The following is a 7,834-nucleotide window of genomic DNA, read 5'->3' as shown; positions in this document are numbered from 1 at the left end:
GTAATTTATGTACTATTAAAACTTTCCTTATAATTTTAAGAGAACCACTAAAACTGAAGATCATAATGTCATTATTGGCAATTCCTAAGACAATAGCATTTGGGTATCAAATATAGTGATGGGTGTATGTATTCTACTACATATATTTCTTTCCCTGATGAGGTGTTGGGTAGGTTTTGGAGGTAACAAGATTCTCACTACCACGGACTATGTATAAATTAAGTTGAGTGGGAATATGTTTCTGGTTAAAGGAATTGTGACTCATCAAGCTAGGAATTTACAACCAGATTTGTCCAACGGGATCAATGCTTTATTCCTTGTTGTCACGCCAAGTTTCGGTAGAAAACAACAGCCAAAGACATAGATTTCATTCAGATGTCAGAGCAATGACAACTCAAATCTCTTCCCCCAACCTCCTCTAGCGGGATATCCTTCTGATAGATATTTGAGGAGACTATACCCGAGAGGTCAAGATAGACTTCAAAGGACTAGAGCCATGTGGATTCCATGAGGGCCCACTAACAAATGTTATTTTTTTCGATCCAGAGTACTAGTCTCCATGATTCATTGAGAGGCTAGTCATCAATTCAAAGTTTATTCCACATGAGCTTCAGTGGTAGAAGTAGATGGGATCCTTGCTTTAGGGCTCACCCCAAGATTCCCTCTATTATTCCATTCCAAGACAAAAGCACAAATTCAATATGATTTACTGAATTTAATAGCAAAGAGAATCTAAAATACCAAAGAGGTGCAATGACAAAGCACACAATGAATAACATGTTAGTTAACACAAATCATTGACAAATATGTTAGGTAATGAATATCTCTCAATAAGTTATTAACAAATATGTTAGATAATGAATATCTCTCAATAAGTCTGTTATGGCTTACTGAATAAATTTGACATGAATAAATAAGTGTGCCTTTTCAAAGGAGGGAAACCAATGAAATGAAGTGCAGACTGAAGTCGCTCTACTTTCTGCATCATTCATAATAAACACATCGAAATATTGAAAAAAAATATATAAAAATGTCATCCACCTTCACATTTTCTAATGTACTTAGGAATGTTTGTATCTTCTTTTCATTATGTGCTTTCTGAAGCACATATTGAATATCTTGGGTCTTCAATAATAACAGTTCCTCATTGGAATATTGCTTTGCATGACTCCTAAGCACAAAAAATAATCAACTTTTAACATCTTCAAGTTCTATGTAATTGAAGCAAGAAATAATGAAATATTTGAATTTCCTTACTTTGGATGGTCCACACCATCAATAGTCCTAGTGTTGATCATCTTGAAATAAAATTCATGGGGTTTCTAGATACTGCTTTCTCTTGAATCCTCTACATTATCAATAACAACGTAAACCATCAAAAGGAAAGATAGTGAAGAAAATCATATAAACAAAATGACATATGAACATGCACAAGAAAATGCACGCCGATATATATAAATTACACAAAAAACTGTATCATAAATGAGATATGCCACTATGGATCCATGCCATTTCACAAAAAGAAGATTATGGGTGATTAGATGCAGCTTTTCCAGTTTGCAAATGTTATGAAATACAACTTCAACCCAAAAACAATTTATCAAAAAAATAACATATAGAGAAATTTTACATGGCATACTTGGATGTTTTCCTACTTCTTTTGATAATAAAGAGCCCTAAGTACATAGTACTTGTGTTTCTCTAATAAGCCAAATTTATTCCTTTCAGCTCTACATGGAGAAAGTGCTATTAGTCTAATGTTTTCTTCATAATTTATATGTCTAGGTTTCCAGGGTTTACAAACAAATATTCCAAAAATCCTATTATTGTACTACATTTTCCAAAATAAATCACTCACTAAATATTGTAAGGAAGAAGAAATACATATGGTTGGTAGCATCCCTTGTAAGCCCACCGCTTTACAACATTTCTTAATGACTACATAATTGAAAACCACATAACGTAAATCTGCAAAGATAAAACAATTTAAAAGAAGAAATAAAAACTTCTTTAGTGTACTCCTTCATCATACTTGAGTTCCAAACAAAAAATCTAGATAAATGATTACTACCTAATGGGCCAATAAAGCAATAAGACTATATGTTTCTAATTAGTAACAAGTTGAACACCAAGTTCATATAGTTCAAACCTCAAGTTGTCGAGTCCCGAGTTGAAACTTCCAGTTGTTGAGTTGCTACTAAAACTTCAGTTCAGGTTCCAAAGCCCTCTTCAGTGGACCAGTGGGTGAGGTCAAGAGGGCAAGCGCTTCAACTTTAGCCTTCAGTCAATCAACATATGGACTTCTTGAACTTCAGCGTGATAGGTGCAAAAAAAATGCTAGATAGTTTTTTCTATCAGGTTGTATATCAAGTTTGGCTTGCAAGAATGCAACTAATGGGGATTTTCAAAGCCCAAAAATTTCATGAATCCTAGTGAAAATCCAATTGTTTCTATTCTAATCCATACAGAAAGATGGTTCAAGGAATAACAAGGAGAATTTGTAGCTAGTCCCTACCTTTAGGCAATAAACTGCAATGTTTTAAAAACTTATGAAAGAAAAAAAACAAAAACTGTGTCACAATTTGTTCAATCTATTCAAAACTAAAGGTGTATAAATTCAAAAATAATAGCATAAACAAAACCATCAAATTTATTGAGTTAGAATTTAATAAATTTTCCAAAAACATAAACCTCAAGTTTCCAAAAGCATATTACAAGAGAACTATAATCTGGCTGCAAATGGCCCATTTTCATATTCAAGATTAATTTGGGAAATTGTAAACTTATTATAAATGGAAAAAGTATAATGCAGAAAAGCTTTTATGTTAAAAAAAAACTATAAAGAGGTCAAATTGCAACCAATGAACTTTGAGTTTTAGGAATCACTCTTAAATGGAGTATAAAACATTCATTTCAACCTAACTTTAAAAATACAATAGAAAAGTTGAATTGTGGCTAACTAACAAGTGGAATTCTCTAGGGAATATCTAGGGAATGTTGGGAATTTCTGCGAAATAATTGGTGATTGGCACGCACTGCCAAGGCACATATAGGGAACATTTCTCAACAAGAGGGAACATTCACATCTACGGATCATTCCTCAACAAGAGGGATCATTCAAGGAATGTTCCCCAAACTACCCCAGATATGGTGGGATCATTTGGAATGTACCCATGCTCCCACCATTCTTGACAGAATTCTCCCCATATTGGGGACATTCTGCTCCAATCCCTAGCTTCCCCTGCAACAAATAATAGCACGAATAGGTTTCCAATACTCTAGGAGTTCTTTTGATGCTATATAGAAAATTTGCAATACATTCATAAAGGATATAGTTTATGGGTATTTATGCATAAAGAGACAAAAACTAAGTAATTGAGACACAAGTATTTTTTTTGATGGATGTACATTTTTCATTCAAAGAGGCTATATAAAATAATATTTATTTTCCAAAATTTTAAAAAATTATTGACAAACACCATGAAACTTTCCGGTGAGGGATTTTAAGAAAATTGGCTAGGATAATATTAATGACCCACATAGGTAATTTATGTAGTATTATAACTTTCCATATAATTTTAAGAGAATGTTATGAAACCAACTCAAGAAAAGATAGAAAAGAAAGATCAACGCCTTAGAATTCAGCCTCTTCGAGGGGGCAACCTCCTTTACATTACATAAATGAACAATTCTTGGATGATACAAATGACAAAACCTCCTTTCTATATATAGGAGTCTAAGGAGTCACAATATAATCCAACCGACCTAACAATAATAATATAAAGCCACAAAAATAACAATAGAGGGATTCTATGGGGCACAGAAATAACAATATGGGGGTAATAGGGGCACAACAATATAAATAAGGGGTATAACTACAATAGTAATGGGGTAATCACTAGTATTATAGGGACCCAACATGCCCCTCTCCTTCAAAAAAGTGTTGTCCTCAACGCTTGAGTAGTTCTGGATACTTCTGCATAAAATTCTCATCCTCCCATGTGGAATCTTCAGCGGATAAGTTCTTCCACTTGATAAGATACTCTGAAATTGATCGATTTCGTAGCTGTCGAGTTCTTGTTTCTGTGACTGCTTTCGGTTCCAATATAATTTTTCCTTCCTCGTCAAGTTCTGGCAATATTGTTTGAACTGGGAGCTTGTCCCTATAACCTTCTTTAAACATGAAACATGGAAAACTGGGTGCAATCGAGAAGCTGCAGGAAGCTCCAATTTGTATGCCATAGTACCAATCTTTTCCAACACCTTGTACGGACCATAATACTTTGGTGATAATTTATTATCCTTCTTAGCTTGCTTTAGGGACATTTGCTTATATGGTTGTAGCCGTAGGAATACCCAATCACCTACATCAAAACTTCTTTCACTGCGATGTTGATCTGCCTGTTGTTTCATTCTATTTTGTGCCAACACGAGGTTATCCTTTAAGAGTTGGAGGACTTGTTGTTGATGTTCGATGTGATGTTCCACTGCCTGAACCTTAGAATTTTCTCTTAAATATGATGTGATGGATGGTGGTTGATACCCATAAAGTGCCATAAATGGGGTCATTTTTGTTGCTGTATGGAAGGAAGTGTTATACCACCATTCAGCCAGAGGCAACCATTTGACCCATTGTGTCTGTTTATCAGATACAAAGCAACGAAGATATCCTTCCAAACATTTGTTTACTATCTCAGTTTGCCCATCAGATTGAGGATGATAAGATGAGCTATGAGCTAACTGAGTACCAAGACAAGAAAATAATTCTGTCCAAAAATTTCCAGTGAAAATGGGATCTCTGTCACTTACAATAATCTTTGGGTTTCCATGTAGCTTTTGAACTGTTTCCATAAATGCAGTAGAAACTGTACTGGCTTTAAATGGATGTGATAATGCACAAAAGTGTGCATACTTGGTAAGTCTGTCAACTACCACCATGATGACACTCTTTCCCTCAGACTTGGGTAAACCTGTGATAAAATCCATTGAAACCTCCTCCCAACGTTGGCTTGGAATGGATAAAGGTTGTAATAGACCCGGTGTCTTAATTGTTTCAACTTTATTTTGTTGGCAAACCAAACATTCCGCCACAAACTTTTGAATATCTGATTTAAGGCCATCCCAAAAAAATTCCTTCTTAACCCTGTGGTAAGTTTTTAAAAATCCTGAGTGCCCTCCTAAGGGAGAAGTGTGCAATTCCATAAGAATCTTTTGTTTTAGCTGGGAATTCTTACAGAGGTATAAGCGATCTTTGTACCATAACGAATCATTTTGCCAGCTAAATGTATCAGAAGTACTGGAATCTTGTTGTAGCTTTCGAATAAGTGCCCACACTTCTTCGTCATTCTTCCATTCCTCCTTTGCTTCGTTTATCCAATCTGGTTGGATAATAGAAATGGCACACAACAATGCTTCCACATCCTCATCCTTTCTTGAGAGTGCATCTGCCACCACATTTTGCTTCCCTTTTTTGTAGATGATTTCAAAGTCATAACCCAACATCTTTGTGACCCACTTTTGTTGCTCTTCAGAGGATAATCTTTGTTCTAAAAAGTATTTAAGGCTATCATGATCCGTTTTTACCTTGAAGTGTCTTCCCATTAGGTAGGGTCGCCATTTCTTAAGTGCATGGAGTATTGCCAACATTTCCTTCTCATAAATAGCTTTGCTTAAAAACTTTCCCTTGATTGGACGACTTTCAAAAGCAATGGGTCTTTCATCTTGCATTAGAACAACACCAATTCCATTTCCTGAAGCATCACATTCCACAATAAAGGTTTTTGTGAAGTCCGGTGTAGCTAAGACCGGTGCTTGGCACATTGCCTCTTTAAGATGTTCAAAGGCCTTTGTTGCTTCCGAAGTCCATGAAAATGAATCTTTCTTCAATAATGTTGTTAGAGGTGCTGCTATTCTCCCATAATTCTTAACAAACTTGCGATAATACCCTGTCAACCCAAGAAATCCTCGCAGATGCTTTATGGATGTGGGGATTTTCCATTCCTTAATGGCTTTAATTTTGCTAGGGTCTACCTTAACTCCTTCATGAGATACAATATGACCCAAATATTCCACCTCCTGGACTCCAAAGAAACATTTGGATCTTTTTGCATATAATTGTTTCTCCTCCAATAGTTGTAGCACCTTGTCAACATGTTCAACATGATCCTTCCAAGACTTGCTGTAGATTAGTATATCATCAAAAAATACTAACACAAATTTTCTAAGGAATGGTTTGAAAATTGAATTCATCAAACCTTGAAATGTTGAAGGTGCATTGGTAAGGCCAAAAGGCATGACCAAAAATTCATAATGACCCTCATGAGTTCTAAATGCCGTTTTCGGAATGTCTTCAATCTTCATTCTGATTTGATGATATCCCGAACGAAGATCCAACTTGGTGAAGTAAATTGATCCATGCAATTCATCCAGTAATTCATCAATGACAGGAATGGGGAACTTATCTTTAATAGTGAGCTTGTTGAGCTCCCTATAATCTGGACACATGCGCCATGATCCATCCTTCTTGTGCACCAATACTACTGGAGCTGAGAAAGAACTTTGACTCGGTTGAATTATACCAGCCTCTAGCATTTCTGCAACCATACGTTCAATTTCACTTTTTTGGACATATGGATATCTGTACGGCCTGATGTTTGGAGGAACACTTCCTGGAATCAGATGAATAGCATGATCATGATCACGCATAGGTGGGAGACCTTTGGGAGTCTCAAATACCTTGGAATGATTGTCCAAGACTTTTTGGAGATCTGGAGAAATAGATGATTCCAATGTGGAAACATCTAGCGAACATAATTGTGCAATTACACCTCTTTGCTCCTTTTTTAGAAGCTTTGTCATGCCATTAGAGCTGATTATCTTTCCTGGTTTCCCTGCAATACCCCTTAATTCAACTTCCTTTCCTTCCACAGAAAATTTCATGAAAAGTTCTTGAAAATTAAAAGCTATTGTACCCAAGGATTGTAGCCATTGGACTCCTAGTACAACATCAGCACCTCCCATTGGAATGGAAAGCATTGGGCTAGTCAATACATATTCTCCCATGGATAGCTTGATATTATGGCACTTTCCAGAACAATTTATTGTTCCTCCATTTGCAATCATCACTTGACACTCTGGTGCTGGATATAGGAAGCAATTCAATTCTTTTGCTACCCTACAATGAATAAAATTGTGGGTGCTTCCTGAATCAATCAACACTATTACCTTTTTCTTCTTGATTTGTCCTTCTATCTTGATGGTTTGAGGAGTGGTAATTCCCGCCAATGCATTACAAGATATGGTCGGATTTATTTGTTCTTCATCTAGGCTTTGTTCCTGGAATATATCCTCTTCTTTTGACCTTTCTTGCTCCTTTTCTTCTTCCTCTTCACAATCTATGTAGAATAATTTCTTCTCAGCACACTTATGACCTTTTGTGTATTTGCTATCACAATTGTAACAAAGCCCTTTTGCTCTTTTTTCTTCCAATTGTTGTGGTGTCAACCTTGTAGGTTGTGGAAGACTATGGGCAACAACACTTCCGTCTTTATAGTTGTGAATGGTATGCTTCCTAGTTGCCATAATTTTGCTTTCCATTTTTCTTGCTAACCTGAATGCCTTCTCTAATGAATCAGGTTCCCAAAGGCGCACATCATGTTGGATATTATCCTTTAAAGACCCTATGAACACATCAATCCTATGCTCCTCTGGAATATCTTTTACCCTTATGTTCAATTTTTGGAACTCCTCAATGTGCTCCATTATTGAACCCTTTTGTTTGAGACTTATCAATTGGCTAAAAAAAGTGTTGCTTTTTGTATCCTCATAATGTGCT

This window comes from Pinus tabuliformis, chromosome 4_1 (assembly GCF_031772625.1).
Source record: "Pinus tabuliformis cultivar Carrire ecotype Pingquan chromosome 4_1, CPIR1, whole genome shotgun sequence".
Classification (NCBI taxonomy): domain Eukaryota; kingdom Viridiplantae; phylum Streptophyta; class Pinopsida; order Pinales; family Pinaceae; genus Pinus; species Pinus tabuliformis.
Note: the sequence above shows the minus strand (reverse complement) of the source record.